Below are 20,229 nucleotides of genomic sequence, written 5' to 3' on the forward strand. Positions count from 1 at the left end.
ATGAACCAGGGACTGTGTGGGTTTCTAGCCTTGGTTAACTGAATGGGGATGACTGATGGGCTGTACATGCCCATAGGCAGATCCCCAGCTGCCACTCCACCACCAGATCATTGTTTCTTCTTTCAGTAAATCAAAGGGCCAAATTCTGCCCCAGCTACATCTGGGCCACTCACTCTATTGACCTCATTGGTAGTTTCACCCCTATAAGTGAAGGCAGAACTGGTGCCAGTTTATTGGTTTAACAATGCAGAAGATAGAAAACCCATGCTCTGTAAACAGGTAGAACTGCCTTATAGATACTACTACTGATACTTCGTTGCACTTCTCCAGCACTTGCCATCCTGGGATCCCAAACACTCTCTCAGACACCAACGGATCAAGCCTCCCAATGCCCTTGTGGGGTAGGTACAGTGAGTATTATTGTCCTTGTGTTGCAGCTAGGGCAGCTGAGGCAGTGAAGTGAGTTGCCCAAGGTCACACAGGAAGCCTGTGGCAGAGCTGGGATGAGAGCCCAGGTCTTCTAACTCCATCCCCTCTGCTTTAATCATGTTATACCCAAGTCCTGTCTCTTCTCTCTCCCCTGAGATGTTACAATGAAGCAATGAGGTGAAAAACAAGGGTTGGAAAGAAATTGTACCCTGTCATAGTAAGTGTAGCCCTGGGGGCTGCTGCATTTCCTCTGAATCCCTACACTGGGGATTGGCAACCTCTGGCACGTGGCCTACCAGGGAAATCCACTGGCAGGTTGGGATGGTTTGTTTACCTGCAGCGTCTGCATGTTCAGCCGATTGCTGCTCCCACTGGCTGCGGTTCGCCGTGCCAGGCCAATGGGGGCTGCGGGAAGCAGCGTGGGCTAAGGGATGTGCTGGCCGCCACTTCCCGCAGCCCCATTGGCCTGGCACGGCGAACTGCAGCCAGTGGGAGCTGCGATCGGCTGAACATGCAGACACTGCAGGTAAACAAACCGTCTTGGCTAGTCAGCAGTTTTCCCTGGTGGGCCATGTACCAAAGGTTGCCGATCCCTGCCCTACACTCTAACAGCTGGCAGACAGTGGCTGCAGTGCCTAATCCTATGACAACAGCATGACCCAAGTCGCTAGCCCCTAGCCATATCCCTATCCCTTTCCCTCTCTGTCTGCTACCGGTTGGCAGCACATGTGGTTCCATTGCAAACAGTGCAAAAGTTGCCCATTCAGATCATTTTTATGAGCAGCTTTTCCTACTCAGGTTGGGGCTGTCTCATCCAAGTGTGATTCCGCCTTCCCTCCCTAGGGTGACTCACGGGCCTAGCAGGCAGAATATTAACGCTGCTGTCCCAGTCTGGGGAAGCCAAATAGGAACAGCAGATCCAGCACAGACACTTAAGAAAGGAACTTTTGATGTAGAGTATCTTGTTTTTTCCTGCAGAAGACACCAGTGAATAACAAAGCCAAGTCGTGGGGGGAGGGGGGAACCACACACACACACACTGCCCACTGCATGCCTTTCTTTTTGTTTGCTGAGTGCTACTGTTGTGACTTGCTTGTTGAATGCTCTCTGCAGTAATGATGAGTGACTGGAGCAACAGTAATTATTTTTGATCTCAGAGTAAACAGAATAATTAAAAATAATGAGTTTACAATATTTTTAAATGGGGGAACTTAGTATATAGTGTTAGAAAATATAATAATTCTATTCCTAAACAGGGATGCTGAGCAGCCAGCATCTGAGCAAACACAAACTCTTCCATACCAATGGGCAATCTGGTTAATGGAGCTTATTTTATGTGTTTATATGACCTCCCGTTGCCACAGTGTCTGAGCACCTCACAGTCTGTAATTATTTATCCTCACAAACACCCCTGTGAGATAGGGAAGTGCTACTTCCTCCTTTCACAGGTGAGGCACAGAGAGACTAAATGACTCGACTAGGGTCACATAAGAAGTCTGTGAAGTAGCTGAGAATTGAACCAAGGACTTTTGGTGCCAGGCTAGTGCTCTAACCAATGGATGATCCTTGTGGTATGCCTTGGTGATTGGTTTTTTTGTAATTTTGGCACCAGTCTGCTTTGCTAGACTGCTGTCACCCAGAAGGTGGCTGCATACACAAACAGCCCTCTTAGAACACACCCATGAGAAAGGGGCCTGGATCCCTGTCTCCATCAGGCTCTTCTATAGCAACAGCAAGAAAGTAGACACATAGCATTCTTCCTTGCTACACCTCATTGGCTTGAAGAACCTACATCTGTTACTCAGGTAAAACGTCCACTGAAATCAGTGGAAGTTCAGGCCATGTGAACTCACTGCCTGTTCCCTCCTACATGTTAAATTGCTTTGATCTCAGCAGAAATAATGCAAGAGTGTCCACTCTTACAGAGGAGTTTGAAAGATGGTGGCTCAGCAGGTCATCAAATCTGTGCATCTCACTCACCACCCTCTTTGGTCTCCCAGGTGGATTCCCTGCTGTCTGCCCAGGTTTGTGACAAATGGGTATTATTGGGGGCCTCATAATGAAAAAGTACATTGCCACTTCCTATCAAAGAGGCCACGCTACAGTCTGCCCATCCAAATGCACAGAGACACTGATGAATTCAGGCTGCGTAGCTGCTACCGTTCTTTCATTTGCTGCTATTGCACGTCTGGATACCCCTTATTGCACTTGTCTGTTCTTCTCCACTATATCACTTTGATAGACGAGTTTTAGAGCATTTTCTGACTGCCCGAAGTGAAAGTGTAATTAGATATCTAATCAGCTGCAGCACGTATAGTTTAAAAGGTTAAAAAATGCATGTCTCTACCATTAGAATAAAGGCTTCTGCTAGACATAAATATTGCTTTAAGCTCTTTAACCTGCGTTGTTTCCTAAAGCACCTGGCGATATGTAAAACTCTAACACAACTTAAGAGAAGAAATCAGTGACGTAACTTTTCGGCAATGAATATGCAACGCATAAATGATGGTGTAGCTCATAACTGATGTAACCTTTTTTAATATCTATGAAAGGAAACAATTTGTGCCATCAACACTTCTGTTAACTTTAGTAGAACTCTCACACCTAGTCACGGGGCAGCCCTAAGTGGCTGTGCAGGGGCATAAGAGGAAGTAAGAGACTGTCCCCTCCTCCCAAAACACCCACCACCAGCCTTCTCGCATCAGAGCTAGAAGTGCAGGGTGGAAAGCAAGGGCCCCATGCTTGTTATTTCTCACCTCTGCACTAATGGGCAGGGAGTGGGTAGAGGGGAAGTCGCAAATGGGCGTAGTCTCAGCTCCAACTCCAGTGTGCAAGCTGGGCCAGCCCTGGAGGCCAGACTACTTCCCCCTAGGAGCAGGGTGTAGCAGAGAAGGAAATTTGCCTCTAAAACGATTCCTTCCTTATAGCCCTTACTGAGGGTTAGCTGGAAGTGGGCAATCTGGCCCTCAGTGATTTAAATGTAATCAGAAGTGAGGGAGGGTGCAAATCAGAACCATTCATATTGCTCTTCTGTTTCCTTCCACCCAACATACATCCCTCCCCACACTTTGTAGGGGGATGGAGAAGGAAAAGTCAGGCCTGAACCCATCCTACCCTGAGCTTTGCCCAACCAAAACTTCCTTTGCTTTTTATCCATATCTTCTAGGAGTTTTCAAACGGAAATACTTCCCACTGGTTTTACTCTTTCAAAAGCAAACTCCCCAGAGTTTCAGAAATTCTGCTTTGAAACTGGGGGGAACAACCCACAGCTCTGCTGTGAGGACTAGCTGCTGGGACCTCCTCCATAACCTCTCTCCACACCCCCATGAGTTGTATATCTAACACATCACACAGGGGAAAGTTCGCTTCATATAAATGCACTCTCATTTCCCTGTTTTTACTCTAGGCTTCAGGATATACCATAGCACATCTCATACCATTAGGGATCTCAGATTGGTGGGAAAGAGCCATTTTTCTTATTAATTTATTCAGAAAGTTGGCAGGGGGAAAATCCATGGCACGTCATAACGATTAGATGAGTCTATTGAATATTGAGCTAAATGTACCTGTGGCTGTTAAGTCCATTGACTGCATTAATGTGGCATACTGTTAGAAGAACTTCACCAGAATGGTAAGTGTTGTGGTCATTAGGCATTTTTGGCTGATGACTAGCCACATGGCATCCTTCATGGGGCCATGCTCTTTTGTTCAACTGCAGCAATATGGTATGTAATGTTACAAAAATATTCCCTTAGTCAATTACCAACTGCCCCCCCGCCCCCGGAAAAAAGACTAAAGGTTCTAAACTTTTTTCTGTTCTCTCTCTCTCTCTCTCTCTCTGTGTGTGTGAAATAAATCTGAAGTCCTCTGGGTACTAGGTTTATTTGCTGTGTTTGTAGGCTGTTGAAATACTTGGTGTTTTGCTTCTGATCTGAAAATGCAGAAAAAACACTGAAGGAGCTTTGCCACTGAAGCTGTGCAAATATTCAAATGAACCAACCAGCTTCCTGGACAAATATATTCTGGGTATTATGTGTCCCCTTTTAACATCTCATCCATTATCTTTTAGAAAAAAAACAGACTCCTCTTGCTCTGAAGTTTTAAAAGACTTTGCAGAGAATACATCTGGTGGTTTTTAAACATAGCACAATAGTTTACTTTAACATATAGCCTGAAGAAAGAGTCTGCACGGGCATTACAGTGTGTTTGAGATAAGGACCAAGCCTCATGTGCTTAGCATACAGAGCCTGGGTTTAGTTTGAAGAAAAGTCATGTTCAGCTTTTAAGAAAGCACTCCTTGCACGCAGTGATGAGCTGCCAGAAGCTGAAGAACCGGTTCCTTCAGTCGCTCCAGGTCTTCGGTGGCACTGAAGGACCTGCCGCCAAAGTGCCGCCGAAGGCCCGGAGCGGGTGAAAGACCTGCCGCCGAAGTGCCGCTGAAGGCCTGGAGCGAGTGAAAGACCTGCCGCTGAAGTGCTGCCGAAGGCCCGGAGCGAGAAGACCCCAGATGTAGAGCCAAATGCTATTTGGGATCCTGCTTGGGATTATGGTAGAGACTGTAGGCCCAATATCCTCGCCACGGCATGATACGGTAATTGGATTATAGAATGCTACTTCAGTGTAAGAGCTGTTTATTCCTAGGTTGTAAATGTTTTTCTTTATCCACTCTTACTTAGGGCAACTTCTTCTTTTATGTATATTCATAGGTCTCCTTATTGCCTTATTTTTATTATTAATTATTATTTTTATTGATTGCTTGAAGTGCCTAGTTAGCCCAAGTCATAGACCAGGATCCCATTGTGCTAGGCATTGTACAAACACCAAACAGAAAGATGGGCCCTGCCCCAAAGAGCTTATAATCTAATGTGAGAGAAAGCATGGCACACTGGATACAGTGCTGGAGTGGAAAGGCAGGAGACTTGACTTCAGTTTATGGCTTTATTATTTTCTCACTGTGTGAAAACAGGCAAGTCACAAAACCTTCTCTGTGCCTCAGATTTACCATCTGTAAATTGGGGATAGTCTTACTTTTCTATTATTGTAAAAGAACTTTGAAACAAAAAAAAAAAAGTCAAAAGTGTTGTGTACCATTGTAATGTCCCATGTAACAGCAGACTTAATTTTTGTGGTTTATTTTTGGTTTCTTGTTATCAATTAAAAGTAGGTCTGTTTTTATTATAATGGTCAGATAACTGCTGAATATCTAGGAAATAGAAATAACAATCCTTCCTTTCTCCTACTCTTTGTCTATCTTATCTGTGTAGAATGTACATTCTTGGGGGAAGGGAATGTCTCTTATGATGTACATGTTCACTGCCGAACGTAGCAGAGTCCCTCTAGGTGCTATTGTAATACAAATAATTATTGATCACCTCCAGGTTCTTATATTGTCGCCCATCACTGAATTATCTGAGTACTAATAATTATTTTTAATACTTAGATATTTCATTGTTTGATATTGTTAATTCACAATCAAATTCCATTATGGAGGTTCCACTCTTTTCACTGAAGTATTGGTCACTATTCATCATAATTTATTCAACTGTATGGATGGTTGATGTGTTCAGTTATGATCTTTTCCATGTTTCAGAGGAACCCAGAGGATATCTGGCAATGGTAAAAAAAAAAGAAAAAAAAAGAAAAAAAAAAAGCAACATTAGAAAATTCAAACAGATGTTTTTTAATCTGTAAAGTGCTTTATTTTTATAAATGTCTGACTCAATCTTACATGTTGTTATGACATATTAACACATTGTGCTTTGCAATCAATACATTATTTCACCTAAATTTAACACAGGATTCCAAATGTGCCTTTAACTAGGAACAATCATTTGGAAATGTGCAAGTAATTGGGAAAAATAGGTCAACTGTCAGTTACTCTTTGCAGATGCTATTTATTACAGTTGCTACATTGCCAGTTATGATGTCTTTTTATGAAGCTTCTAATCTTTGTCCTGTGGTCCTATTCTCTCTGAACAAATTAGCAAGAAGATGAATTTCATTGTGCAGCTTCATTTTGCATGCTAGGAGACGCTGAAATGGTTTCTAATGGACCCTCTGGTCCCACCCCTCCCATTGCTACCCCATTATTGTGGTTTGCAGGCAGCATGTGCAGGTGGTGATAATGCACTCACACCTCTTCCTGGCTGATACAATTTGCATATGACATTTTCTCTGAAAATTGCCTGATGCCATGAGAATTAGCTGACCTGAGCTGAAAGTAAAGGGCGGCTATTTCCCTCTTCTTGTTGAGCACAATTACACTAACTAGCCACCCTAATTTGGAGGGGAGGGAGAGATAGCAAAGGAAGGGGTGGCAAAAGGAGGGACCCCACAGGGGGGTTATTACGCAGGATTATAAAGTGGCAGGAGGCCAAGCACACTTGCCAAGATTAATCTCTTTCGGGAAGTTGCCAGTCTGAATGTTCAGGTAGTGCTTTCTGTTTGCTGATTCATGTGATGGAATAGGTATCAGTCTCTCTCTCCTGGCAGGTTTCAGAGTAACAGCCGTGTTAGTCTGTATTCGCAAAAAGAAAAGGAGTACTTGTGGCACCTTGTGGCAGAAGGTAATAACTTGAGTGAGAGGAGACTGGGAATATCAAGAGGGTAAAATAGAGCAGGATTAAATCAACAATATAAAACTCTGGATAAGTTAGTCCTGAAGCTCCCAAGCAAACCTTTTGAGCCTGATTTTGAAAACATTCTGTGCAAAATTGTGCCTGCAAATGGGGCAGTGATTATCATTTGTTTATTATTTGACAGTTGGATCCATAACGATCCATTAGCATGTACAAATGCCTGCTTTGCATGAACAGTTGTGGCAACTATACATGTACATTAGTGTGACCTGTGTGTGTGCACAATCAGGTTCTTAATACAATAAAAACACAGGTGAGACGCCTGATGTACAGGTGTTGACTGGAGCAGGAAGGGTATATGAAAGGGTATGCCAGGAAAGAGGAAAATTCTTTCACAAATGTTCAGAAGTGTCCAAAGCAGTTTCACTGTGAGAAATCAGAATGAGAATACAATACATCTTTACAAAGAGGCCCCGGTGCATGGCAATAGCCATGCAGGTTGTGCCCACTTTGCACTCTCATGACCAAGTGATTTTTGCATTCCAGTAAATTAATCCTGTGAATAAGGATGGATTTTTCCAATACAACTGCTAAGGGGAAGGAATGGGGAAACTGACTAGCAAGAGTGAAAAAGAGACAAGGCCAGCTGCCTCACTCAGAGGACAGAGATAAGAGTTTGAGAATAAAAAGAAGCATCCATTTCTTTAAAGAGGATTTTCATCTCTCAAAGATGTAAACGTAAAAGAAAACCCCTCGTAGGTGTTCCTTTCACAAGATGAATAAATAATGCAGAGAATGATGAATACCTTATCACATAGCTGAGAGCTTTTCTGTTTAAACTCCACATAATTGGCAGGGAACTAAACCTTGCCTTGCTGAGCCACAGACTCCTCTCCTTGGTGGCTGGAGGAGGATCTCTAACTCCACTGGGAGAGTTGTGGACAGTTTTTGAAGCCTCTGCCATTCCATAGACTGGCATAGGGGGTACCAGCACGCTTCTCTGATGGACTAGCTCATGTCACCTCCACTAGTCCAAAGAGAAACTCCAGAGTCTAATCCTAAATCTAGATCTTCTACTTGGCGATGCTATGTGCTGCTGCCACAAAACTCTTTTTGGCTCAGTCTCCCTTATTCAATGCTATGGGCTTTAAGAGAGAGAGCCCTTGATAGCAGTGAGGGTAAAAGAACAATAGAAGAATAGAGCAGCGCTGAACTATTTCTTCCTAAATTTCCTACCCCAACTCAGGCTATTGGTACTTCATGGATTCACTAAGAGAAAGTCATGCCTGACTAATCTAATTGCCTTCTATGATGAGATAACCGGTTCTGAGGATGAAGGGAACGCAGTGGACGTGTTATTCCTCGACTTTAGCGAAGCTTTTGACACTGTCTCCCACAGTATTCTTGTCAGCAAGTTAAGGAAGTATGGGCTGGATGGATGCACTACAACATGGGTAGAAAGTTGGCTAGATTGTCGGGCTCAACGGGTAGTGATCAATGGCTCCATGTCTAGTTGGCAGCCGGTATCTAGTGGAGTGCCCCAAGGGTCGGTCCTGGGGCTGGTTTTGTTCAATATCTTCATTAATGATCTGGAGGATGGTGTGGATTGCACCCTCAGCAAGTTTGCGGATGACACTAAACTGGGAGGAGTGGCAGATACGCTGGAGGGTAGGGATAGGATACAGAGGGACCTAGACAAATTGGAGGATTGGGCCAAAAGAAATCTAATGAGGTTCAACAAGGACAAGTGCAGAGTCCTGCACTTAGGACGGAAGAATCCAATGCACCGCTACAGACTAGGGACCGAATGGCTAGGCAGCAGTTCTGCAGAGAAGGACCTTGGGGTGACAGTGGACAAGAAGCTGGATATGAGTCAACAGTGTGCCCTTGTTGCCAAGAAGGCCAATGGCATTTTGGGGTGTATAAGTAGGGGCATTGCCAGCAGATCAAGGGATGTGATCGTTCCCCTCTATTTGACATTGGTGAGGCCTCATCTGGAGTACTGTGTCCAGTTTTGGGCCCCACACTACAAGAAGGATGTGGAGAAATTGGAGAGAGTCCAGCGAAGGGCAACAAAAATGATTAGGGGACTGGAACACATGACTTATGAGGAGAGGCTGAGGGAACTGGGGATGTTTAGTCTTCAGAAGAGAAGAAGGAGAGGGGATTTGATAGCTGCTTTTAACTACCTGAAAGATGGATCCAAAGAGGATGGCTCTAGACTGTTCTCAGTGATAGCAGATGACAGAACGAGGAGTAATGGTCTCAAGTTGCAGTGGGGGAGGTTTAGGTTGGATATTAGGAAAAACTTTTTCACTAGGAGGGTGGTGAAACACTGGAATTCGTTACCTAGGGAGGTGGTGGAATCTCCTTCCTTAGAAGTTTTTAAGGTCAGGCTTGACAAAGCCCTGTCTGGGATGATTTAGTTGGGATTAGTCCTGCTCTGGGTAGGGGGTTGGACTAGATGGCCTCCAGAGATCCCTTCCAACTCTGTTATTCTATGAGTCTATCTCTGCACAGGCACTTACTTTATTTCACTGGCATGTAATAAAATATAATTTAACTCAGATAAAAAAAAATCCCATGCGATGTATATAAGATCCAGAAAACCATTTAGTACAGTCATTGCTAATATGCTGCTTATCGGTTCTATGACAGTTCAGTGAAAAACCACAGCCATATTTTCAGTCTGTGTAATAGATTAAGAAGATAAATCTGACAAGACCTGCCTAGCAAAGTTAGCAGTGAACTAACAAATTCTTTTCTCCCCATTAAGAATGGCCTCCATTGATGGAGAGTCTTCACATAACAGAATGCTTTATATCTCCAGACAGCTGCTGATAGATGTAAATTTGTGGCAGTCATATTCAGAAAACTAATAAGCTTGGATGATCAGGGAATGCCACAACAGTGACACTCCATCACATGGCAAAAGCTGATTAGTTTTGTGCATGTGTGGCTGTCCCTTTGCCTGTCTATTGGAAAGGTTTCAGATCGGAATAAGAATGATAAAGGCAGTGGCTCTTCATTTCCCTCTGTGGAGAGGGTTGAGAAAATGGGAAGGAGCCAATTCTTCACCTTGAAAGTGGAGCAAAATGGATCATCAGTCACGGAGGATTCTGGGGTGACTGGAACATTGGCTGTCCCTTAACTTGGATGGCATGGCTGTGACTCCCTGAGGAGGAGAGCATGTCCTGAAGACTGGGGCTAGGTCTGTGAGAAAAGGTTGGGGAGGCAGGGTTGTAGCAAAATTGGCTGAGGAAGTTATCTGCAGCGGACAGAAGGGCCACATGTCTGGGACAGTAGAACCAGTTCTAGGTTCTAGAACGCCGGCACACAGCACTCTCCAACTGTGGTAGCTTCCAAGTTCGGGGCTGGGAGCAGTGGGAACAAGTGAATGTTTCTGTAGGAGTCTTGTGCGGAAGAGGGATGAGAAGCAAGAATCTCTTGGGGAGGGATGGGAAGGAGATAGAAGAAACTTCGCCCCCCCCCCCGTGCGCCATGAATTTCCTCTAGGAATATGTCTAGTCCTGTAGTCCAATAAATAATGTCACTGGGAATGGAAATTGAGGATCATGGAAGATGGCGCTGTGGGATTGAGGCACAGTGCTAGAAATGAATGATTTGCTTACATCTGGGACACAGAGAGGATGGAGTGCAAGGGAAACCCTCACTTCCTCACATTAAAGACTAACAGATTTATTTGGGCATAAGCATATGCCCAAATAAATCTGTTAGTCTTTAAGGTGCCACCGGACTCCTCATTGTTTTTATGGATATAGACTAACAGGGCTACCCCTCTGATACTTCCTCACATTAATATCTTATTTTAATGAAAAAAGTGCTCCAGTTTAAAACACCCAAATTATTTCATGCACCCTCAAAGAACGAGGGCAAAATTGAGAGAAGCAGGTGCAAAAAGCAATAATGTACTGAGTTTCTTGTGTTAAGGTATGGTGGGCAGGAAGAACAAGCGCAAAGAGGATACACAAAGAACTTATAGAAAGTATCTTGGAAAAAAAGAGAGAGAAACAAAAGTCATTCCCGTAGCATGGTCATCTAGTCTGACCTCCTGCATATCTCAGGCCACAGAACTTCACACACCCACTCCTGTAATAGACCCCTAACCTCTGGCTGAGTTACTGAAGTTCTCAAATCATGTTTTCAATACTTCAAGTTACAAAGAATCCATTATTTACATTAGTTTAAACCTGCAAGTGACCTGTGCCATATGCTGCAGAAGAAGGAACACCCCCGCCCCCAGTCTCTGCCAAGCTGACCTGGGGGAAAATTCCCTCCTGACCCCAAATATGGTTATCAGTTAGACCCTTAGCATGTCTGCAAGATCCACCAGCCAGACACTTGGGAAAGAATTCACTGTAGTAACTCAGAGCCCTCCCCAATATCTGGGGATATTTGCTACTAGAAGTTGCAGATCAGCTACATGCCATTGTAGGCAGTCTCATCATACCATACACTTCTCAAGCTTAGCCTTGAATCCAGTTAGTTTTTTTCCCCCACTGCTCTCCTTGACAGGCTGTTCCAGAACTTCACTCCTCTGATGGTTAGAAACTTTGGTCTAATTTCAATCCTAAACTTGTTGATGGCCATATTATATCCATTTGTTTGTGTGTCAACATTTGCTCTAATTTAAATAACTCCTCTTCCTCCCTAGTATTAATCCTTATGATGTATTTATAGAGAGCAATCATATTTCCCCTCAGCCTTCGTTTTATTAAGTTAAACAAGCCAAGCGATTTGAGTCTCCTCTTATAAGGTAGGTTTTCTATTCCTCTGATCATCCCAATAGCCCTTCTCTGTACTTGTTCCAGTTTGAATTCATCTTTCTTAAACATGGGACACCAGAACTGCACACAGTATTCCAGATGAGGTCTCACCAGTGCCTTGTATAATGATGATAACATTTCCTTACCTCTACTGGAAATATCTCATTTTAGGATTGCATTAGCCTTCTTCATGGCCACATCACTTTGGCAGCTCATAGTCACCTGTGATCAACCAATACGGCCAGGTCTTTCTCCTGCTCTGTCGCTTCAACTGATATGTCCCCAGTTTATAGCAAAAATTCTTGTTGTTAGTCCCTAAATGCATGACCTTACATTTTGCACTATTGAATTTCATCCCATTTCTATTACTCCAGTTTTCAAGGTCATCCAAGTCTTCTTGTATGATATTCTGGTCCTCCTCTGTACTGGCAATACCTACCAACTATGTATTTTATTAGCACACTTCCACTTTGTGTGCCAAGGTCATTTAATGAAAATGTTAAATAAGCTTGGTCCCAAGAGGAACTCCACCAGTAACCTCTCCCCAGCCTGATACTAAATCTTCTCACAATATATAAACTTCATTAAAAGGTTCCCAGATGCCAAAACAATGCAGATGGTCCAGTGGGAGGGAAGCAGAAGAGAGGACTGCAGGAGTCCTAAAGAAGCACTTCAGAGCCCTGGTGGGATGGGGTGGGGGCATCATGGCAGAAGTGGAGGGGCCAACAGGAGGGCTATGGAGAATCAGCAGAGAATCTTCCAACAACAGGAGAGGCTGTTGAAGGAGCAGACTGCAGCTGCCTACTAGTCTGTGTAAAAGCTGCAGTCATGTGTTTTTAAGTGCATGACTGAGGCTGAGTCAAAGCTCACACTTGACTGTACACAACGATATGGAGTGAGCATCCTATCTAGCATTTTTAAGTTGTGGTTTCTTAGTCCTTATTTACATTTTTTCCTGGCTCTGTTACAGCTTCATATCAGCTCAGTTGTAGCTACTGGAGGGAGGAGGGAGCTCCCCAGATATTGTACAGAGACTAGCAATAGAGCAAAGCTGCTGCCATGGTTATGATGCATCGCCAACTCTCACAGTTCAGCCGCCCCAGCTTCCCACTGGGAGTAGGGCTGGCCCAGTCTTAGTTCTGAGGGAAACTCCACCCTGGCAGTTCACCGGGGGCTATGTAACATTTCTCGAGTTTTGAGTATGGAGAATTTGCATTCACATCATTTGAGTCTCCCTTTGACTTCTAAAGGCAACCCCCATCTGGAGCTGCTGGCTGAGAGTCTCTTCCAAAGCTTGTTCTGCTCTGCTTAGAAAGAATGATTTGGCTCAGATTGCTAGAAACCGGGCCCTGGTTCTGTCAATAGCTCCACAAACCTTACAGAACTGTTCAGCACACGGACTTGAGCAGAGACAGAGGCCACTGCTACATGCTAATATCGATACTGTAGATGGTTTTGAATTTGGAATGAATCCTCAAGCATAGTGAATTTTGGCTTCCTGGTAAAGGTTTTGCCTAGCTGTAATATCAGTACCCTGATCTGATCTATAAAACCTTAGGCTAGTCTGAGTCCAGAGAAAGATTGTTCTTACTCTAAACCTCTTTGTTTTGCTTGTTACTAATGGGGACTCCTAAATTTTAGATTTGATTTCTAAAATGGTCAAAGTGATTTGACAATGATCTCCTGCTGGACTGCAAACACTGCACTCTGGAGTGCATCATCCCCAGTGTGCAATTGTGAAGCTGTGTTCTATTTAGGCATCTTTCACTTGTAATACTAGAGGTGAGGTAAACACGAGAACACCCCTTTTCCTTCCAAGGCAGAGTGAGAAGTGTCGTATCAAGGATGATGGGGCTGGTTGCTCAGAAATTCAAATGGTAAATGTTCCTAACCTTCTCCTGCCACCCTGCAGTGAACAGGGAAATCTTGTTTATCCATGAATGCTTTTATTTTTGTTTAAAGTTGCAGTTTATGCAATGGATTGCCTCCCTCTCGAGCTCCCTGGAGTGAGGCCCTGACGTTCAATTTCCCACCTCCCACATAGCTCTTATTTTCCCTTGTACTCTCCTCCTGCTGCTCTGACTACTTGGCAATAGGGTAGCATCCTAGGATAAATTTGCACCAGTATTCAGAAGTATGTTCCATTTTCACACACCGTTATAAGTGCATGCCATTACTATATACTAGGGGCTGGGAGTAAATTTTCTACTGAAATGTTATCTCAGTGGGAAATGACTTTTTGATGATTCCCCTTTGAATCAAAAATGTTCAGGTTTTCAAAAACCTAGAGATTCTGAAGAAAATTTGTGATGAAAATGAACAATCATTTCCATCTACATGTTTGGTAGGGGAAAAATAATTTCCTGATCAGCTTTGCAGTATACCATTTATAGATCTCAGTATTTTAAGGTCAGAAGGAACTATCTAGTTTTGTATTCTGCATTACCAATGCTTCACCCAGTGATCCTTGCATTGATCCTGATAACTTGCAGTGGAAACAAAGCATTTGTTCTAGAAAAACATCCACTCTGGGTGTGTAAGACTTCCAATGATGGAGAAACTACCAGGAGGAAAACCAGTGATTCAAACCCACAGCCTTCTGGTGTTGAGGCTGACTTCCTGTCATTGCACCTAGTGTCCCTCAGGGTACTTAGTGTCTCCCTGGCACATTTGCCATAGGTTATCCCACTGCCACATACCATTTAGAAGTCTATCTCATAGCCCATTACCAATCCCTAAGTCATCTAGACACAGAGATTGACATTGCATTTTTAGTGAACAATGACATAATAGAGAAGTATTAAAATCCATATGCTGGCTAGTAGTTCAAATTAGAGGAAAAAATTGAAGTAGAACTATTAGTTACATGACATATAATGTCAAGTGTTTGCCTGACAAAAAATGTGTTATCTTTTACATGGATCTGATGTCATGTTCATATATGATGTGGGATGTGATTGATAGCTTATCTCGGGGAAAGTTCTCTCCGCCAAACATTTTACAGTCCTTATTTAATTGCGCTCTTATTTTTTACCTTTGGTTAGATGCAGATTTTATGCACACCTGTGAGCTGCCATAACTAGACCTGCTGTTTTTTAAGTGCCTTTGAAAGGTAATTGCTTGGTTGGGATAATTTAAGCCCTTAAATTTATAACCTTTTCCAACCACTCAGGTCCTCAGATTTAGAAATATTCAGAGAGCTTAAAGTTTGGGTTTCTTTGATTAAAAAGTTGTTTTTAAAACTAGCATGATGTTTTCTGTTCTGCTGCTACTGTTCAACCTCTCCACTGTCTCTCGGACATTACTAGGCAGAACCTTCCTTTTACTCCTAAATCTACATCCAACCGATATTAACCTGCAATTATTGCTTATTTATTTGTGTCATTCATGAGCATTTGAAATGTTGAAGTATGGAACTGAGGCTAGAGACTATGTGTCAGAGCAGCCCCTCCACTTCTTTGGGTCACAGATGATGTATCTGGCTGGCAGTGTCAAAGAGAGAGAGGAGTGCTACACACATAAGGATTTAAAACAGGAAATAAAGGAAAAGAAAGGGCCCCATAGAAGGGAATATATCTGGAATGAAGAATGAAAAGGGGACTGCTGTGGAAGGGCTAGGTGGCTCAAGGCAGTGGTGATGGGACGTACTGTCTTTTGTCTCTCAAGCTGATTCGGATTTGAAAAATGGCTGTATTTTTTTTTAATCAGCTGATAGCTCTATGTAGTGCTTAGTTCATCTAGCTCCTAGCGGACTAGTGTCCTCATCATAAATGGAAAACTTTGAGGAGAGAAGACAAGTCATGAATGGTCGGTTGGGAATGAAGACTCCCATGCCTAGAGGTTGCCCATCTAGTTTGGGGATGAGGAAAAGCTTAGAACTGTGGCTCATGTTTTAGCGTTCTGTAAACAAAGAAACTCAGTCTCCAGGGCTCTCCATCCCAGTATTTGCCCAGTCTTACTTTAAATCAGCCAGAGAATACTGGCTATCAGAGGATGGAACTTTTTGAAAAGGTGATGATGAACAAATTGAAAGGAGAAAAAAAGTGAGACAATTTTAAAAAATAATATTAAGAACTGAAATAGTTAGGGAGGGGGAAAGATAGTTCAAAGTAACATGAGAGACTGCTGGTAAGAAACATAATTAATTGACATGAAGGATGAAAAAGGCAGCCCAGGACTCAACCCTACTTGCCAAGGTTGCCATGGGAGTTTTGAGGGCTGGCCCATAAATCTGGATTTAAAAAGTAGCCTGCCTTCATTTCCATGTTACATTTGAACTTGGAAGGTGGAAGAAAAGTGCTTCAGGAACATTAATTTTCACAACAGCTCCTTGAGGTATTAGCATCTCTCTTTTACAGATGGGCAGACACAAAAAGGTAGAGTGATTTGTCGAAGGACACATGGTAGATCAGTAGAAGAACGGGAATAGGATGAAACCTAGGCCTACATTTTCAAAATCAACTGGTGCTTGTTAGGTGCCTCAATTCTGGGGCACCCATCATGAAACCCCTTAAAGGTACTTGATTTTCAGACAGCAGGTGCTCAACACTTTCTAAAAACTTTCTCGGACGGGACACCCCTAACCCAAATCACCCTAAATCACTAGTTGCTTTTGGAAATTTAGGGCATGTCTACATATACCGTGCTGCAGTGCGTCTGGTGAAGAAGCTCTATGCCGTCAGCACAATAAAACCACCTCCATGAGTGGCAGAAGCTATGTCAGAGGGAGAAGCTCTCCTGCCGACATACCGCTGACCCCCGGTGCTAATGTTGGTGTAACTTATGTTGCTCGGAGGGGGGGAGTTTATTCACACCTGGAGTGACATAAGTTCTGCCCACATAAATGGTAGTGTATGCAGTGCTTAAGGCTCATGGTGCTGTAGTTTAACCTCTGCAGAATCTCCCTGCTAATGCTCCGTCTAAGAAATGATTAACTTCAATATTAACCTAAGGGTTCACCACTGGCTATTGCCTGAAAGGATCTTTTTTTTCCCTCTTGAGATTCTTCAGTGCAGGAAACATCCAGGGAATGTTTGATTGTAATGCAGTCTCTCTGAGGAGTCTCAGAAGTCCTTCCTTGTGGAGAATTTCCACTTTTTAGTGGTCTCGATTACAAGTAACTGCATATACAAATATCCTTGAATGGAATAAAGTGAATCCCATAGCCCACTCAGCCAACATTACAGGCCCCAATGAGTGACAAGTGATATATCTTTCATGTGCATATTTCTCATCTGAGCCTGATTTTCTAGCATGTCTCTTGTTTCGGCTGGAAAATTTCATTGGTCTCTAAATTGTCCTTGAATTGGTAGCGATATTTTAAAATCGGATACAGTTCAGATCTAGAGGAGGCTAGCTACAGTTTTCTAAATATGTAACTTCCCCTTTTGGATTTCATGGTCTCAGTTTAGGCCATTTGTTGCTGATCATTTATTTTATCCTTATTTCTGAATCATAAACTTCAAGGGAAAAAAGGGGACTCCCAGAATGGCACTGAATGGTACATTTGTTACAGTCCATCACTGCAATTTCTAAGAAACTGTATGTTAGCGAGCAATGATCAGGTGCCCTCTGTCTGCAGGGGGTGATGTTTGCCATATGCTATTGGATTGTGAGTAAAGAATTGCTTTTGGTTACTTGCTCTGGGATCTTTGCTAGCTGCCCATTGGTCTCTGGGTGGAGTTTTAGGGGTTGGTTATGTTGTATAAAGTAATATATGACCTGGCACCTCTCTCCTGGTGCCATCATGTGGTCAGCAGTGGGGACCTGGATCCGGATATCCGTAGTTATTAAAAAGAGGGGTTGGCTGATGGAGTATTCTCAGTGAGAGCTCCACTGAAATTTACTCCCCTAGTCCAAAATGGCTCAGATTTGGTGACCTTCCAGGCATACAGAAGAAACTGATTATTTGATTTTTTTGGAGAAGGTTGAGAGAAGCTTCCCAGATGATGAAGGGATGCAAAGGAGCTTTTTTAGTAGGTAGCTGGCTGATGGAGTTCCTTTCTGAATGGTTATATTAATGCTGCTGGTTATTGTTGAGGTAATAATTATGTGTTAGAGTACCCAGAACTTTATATAGGCATGTTATTATTATTACCTAAAATGAAATAAAAATGTTTTAATGTCAGATGTCTCTAACAATACATTCTATTTATATAGCGCCTAAATGCCACAGGATTCATAGAGAGTTAATCCTGCAATTTGTACTCATGTGAGTAGTTACTCATGCGAGTAAACCCATTGGAGTCTGTGAGTGTGAAAGTTAGTATGGAAGTGCTGGCAAGAAGGTACTGAAGTCTCAGTTCAGCAAAACACGTAAGCAGGGGCCTAGCTTTAAAAGCCATTCAGAGTTGAAATCATTTGGTTAGCAAGGTACATGCCTAAAAGTGAATCCATGCCTAAGCTACATGTTTCCCTCGCTAAAGCAGGAGCTAGGGAGTCAGTCTAGTCCACTTTCCTGTAAACCTCCACTTTGGAGCAGTGCCTTTTCCTGTCTGCTTCCCTAGCTGTAAAAATGGAGAGAACGCTGTGAAGCCAATGGGATGGCTCGTCTGCTTCAGTGAGTGAGTGTGTTACAGAGCCCCTTGTGCGCCTGCTGTGCACAGGCCATGAGTCTCTACCAGCCTCAGCCATGGAGCCTTGGCTGTTTAGCTCAAGCTGGAGCAGCTCCTGCTTTTCTCTCAGGTTCTGTCCCCAGCCTGTCAGCCAAGATGGCAGCCAGCACATAAACTAGTGTTTAAGTGTTTTGATGAATGGAGTGGAGGAAGAGAAAGCAGCCAGTGCCAGCCACCTGCCTGTCCTCACTACTGGCCCTCTTCAGTCTGGGGTGAGAAGAGGAGAGGATTCAGGGTCAGAGGAAGGGTGGCACAGAGTGAAAATGAAAAATGGCCAGCTTATAAGTAGTAATAACAGTTTGCATTCACATGGCACCTTTCCTCTTAGGATCTCAAAGGCCTAGATCCTCAAAGGCAGTTAGTGCATAACACCCATTGACATCAATAGGCGTTAGGTGCCTAAACACCTTTGAGGATCTGGGCCAAAGTGTTTAACCAGGGTGGGTACTGTGATTATTGTCCTAATCAGAGGCACAGAGAGGTGCAGATACTTGCTCAAGGGCAATGTGAAATAGAAACCATAGATTCTGATTCTCTAGCCCTTGTTTTAGCCAGAGGAACACACTACTTACACTAAGGATTCACTCTTATGGGTTCATCCTTCTAACGGAATAGCTGCTCAATGGAAAGGAAATAATTACAAGTTACAGGCAATCATGTGTCTCTGATTTATACATGAGAATCCGACTGCAAAAATGTGTAAAAGAGAAAACCTTAACCTTTTATCAAATGACATGGTGTGAGTTATAATTAGATAATAGCTATTGTCTCCTGGGAGTACTGACAGCTTGAAATGATTCTCACCAGATTGTTGTGGGATCAATACTAGCCGAATAATTAAAATTCGATACTTCTATGTCTCTATCAGTAACACTGTGGGGAATGATGTATGACAGATTTAATTGAATTTGTCAGACACCATGACTACATGCATAGATCACTGGGATATTTTTAGAGTTATGTATTTCATTTCCTAATTATACTTGCATTGTGCCTTTTAACATTCACGGTTACTTCCAAGCAATAAGACCACTTGCTCTGGGAGAATTGACGATCTGTAAACAGTGACCCTGAGTTTATGCTGAACTTTTAGTCTAAATGTTAAGAGCCTTAATGGAGACATCCAGTAATTAACTGCAGGGTAAATATTAAAATACAAAACAATGGCAAATTGGAGAAAAGAGAATAGTATTTTGTCCTTTTTATAATTTCTTACCTGTGGGATACTTAACTCCTTCACTGATCGCCTTTCGTGGCAATAGCCGTGCTGTTAACATTCCACTGATCTGCACAGAATGGTACGATTGTGGCGTAGGTACAGGATGTACGAAGCACAAGCATATACATACTAATTAGATATCTAATGTCAACCCAGGAGTTAATATTTTCTCAAGAATGGCTGCTGCTTTTCCCCTGATTGCTTAATGTATTCAGTACGAGATGATAACACTTTGATCCTGTGAGACCAGAATTAAACCACTAGATTCTGAAATAAATATTTAAAAGTTTGAAATATTGTTGCTGTGGAGTTGGCAATTACCAGAATGAAATGGCAAGCCTGCTCTTTGTGCCCCAATGTGAGAACCAGAGAATTGGGAGTGGTAGCATTCTGATAGACTAGTTGTCATTTGCTGGAATAAAGATATATTTTATGTTGCTTACTATTGCACTGATAAACTGTATTGCAACATTGTGTCATGTTTAATTCTAACACTGGATTTTAAATAATTAGCAGCTGGAAGGGACTGAGCAGCTGTCGCCTCAAAGGAGCTGCCTCCTGATCATTAAGATTTGTCACACTTCAACGTGTGACACTGTTAA

At 43.0% G+C, this 20,229-nt stretch overlaps 1 long non-coding RNA gene across 1 annotated transcript; it reads right to left on the minus strand.

Annotated features, from left to right (window-relative positions):
* Positions 1 to 5,834: 5,834 nt before the first annotated feature.
* Positions 5,835 to 19,713, minus strand: LOC311525748. The gene is made up of 2 exons (XR_014712855.1): positions 19,625 to 19,713; positions 5,835 to 6,036 (listed from the first exon to the last, which is right to left on the minus strand). It is a non-coding gene; the product is annotated as an uncharacterized lncRNA (long non-coding RNA).
* Positions 19,714 to 20,229: the final 516 nt, after the last annotated feature.

The sequence above is a fragment of the Lepidochelys olivacea genome (assembly GCF_965140295.1).
Source record: "Lepidochelys olivacea isolate rLepOli2 genome assembly, chromosome: 9".
Lineage (NCBI taxonomy): Eukaryota > Metazoa > Chordata > Testudines > Cheloniidae > Lepidochelys > Lepidochelys olivacea.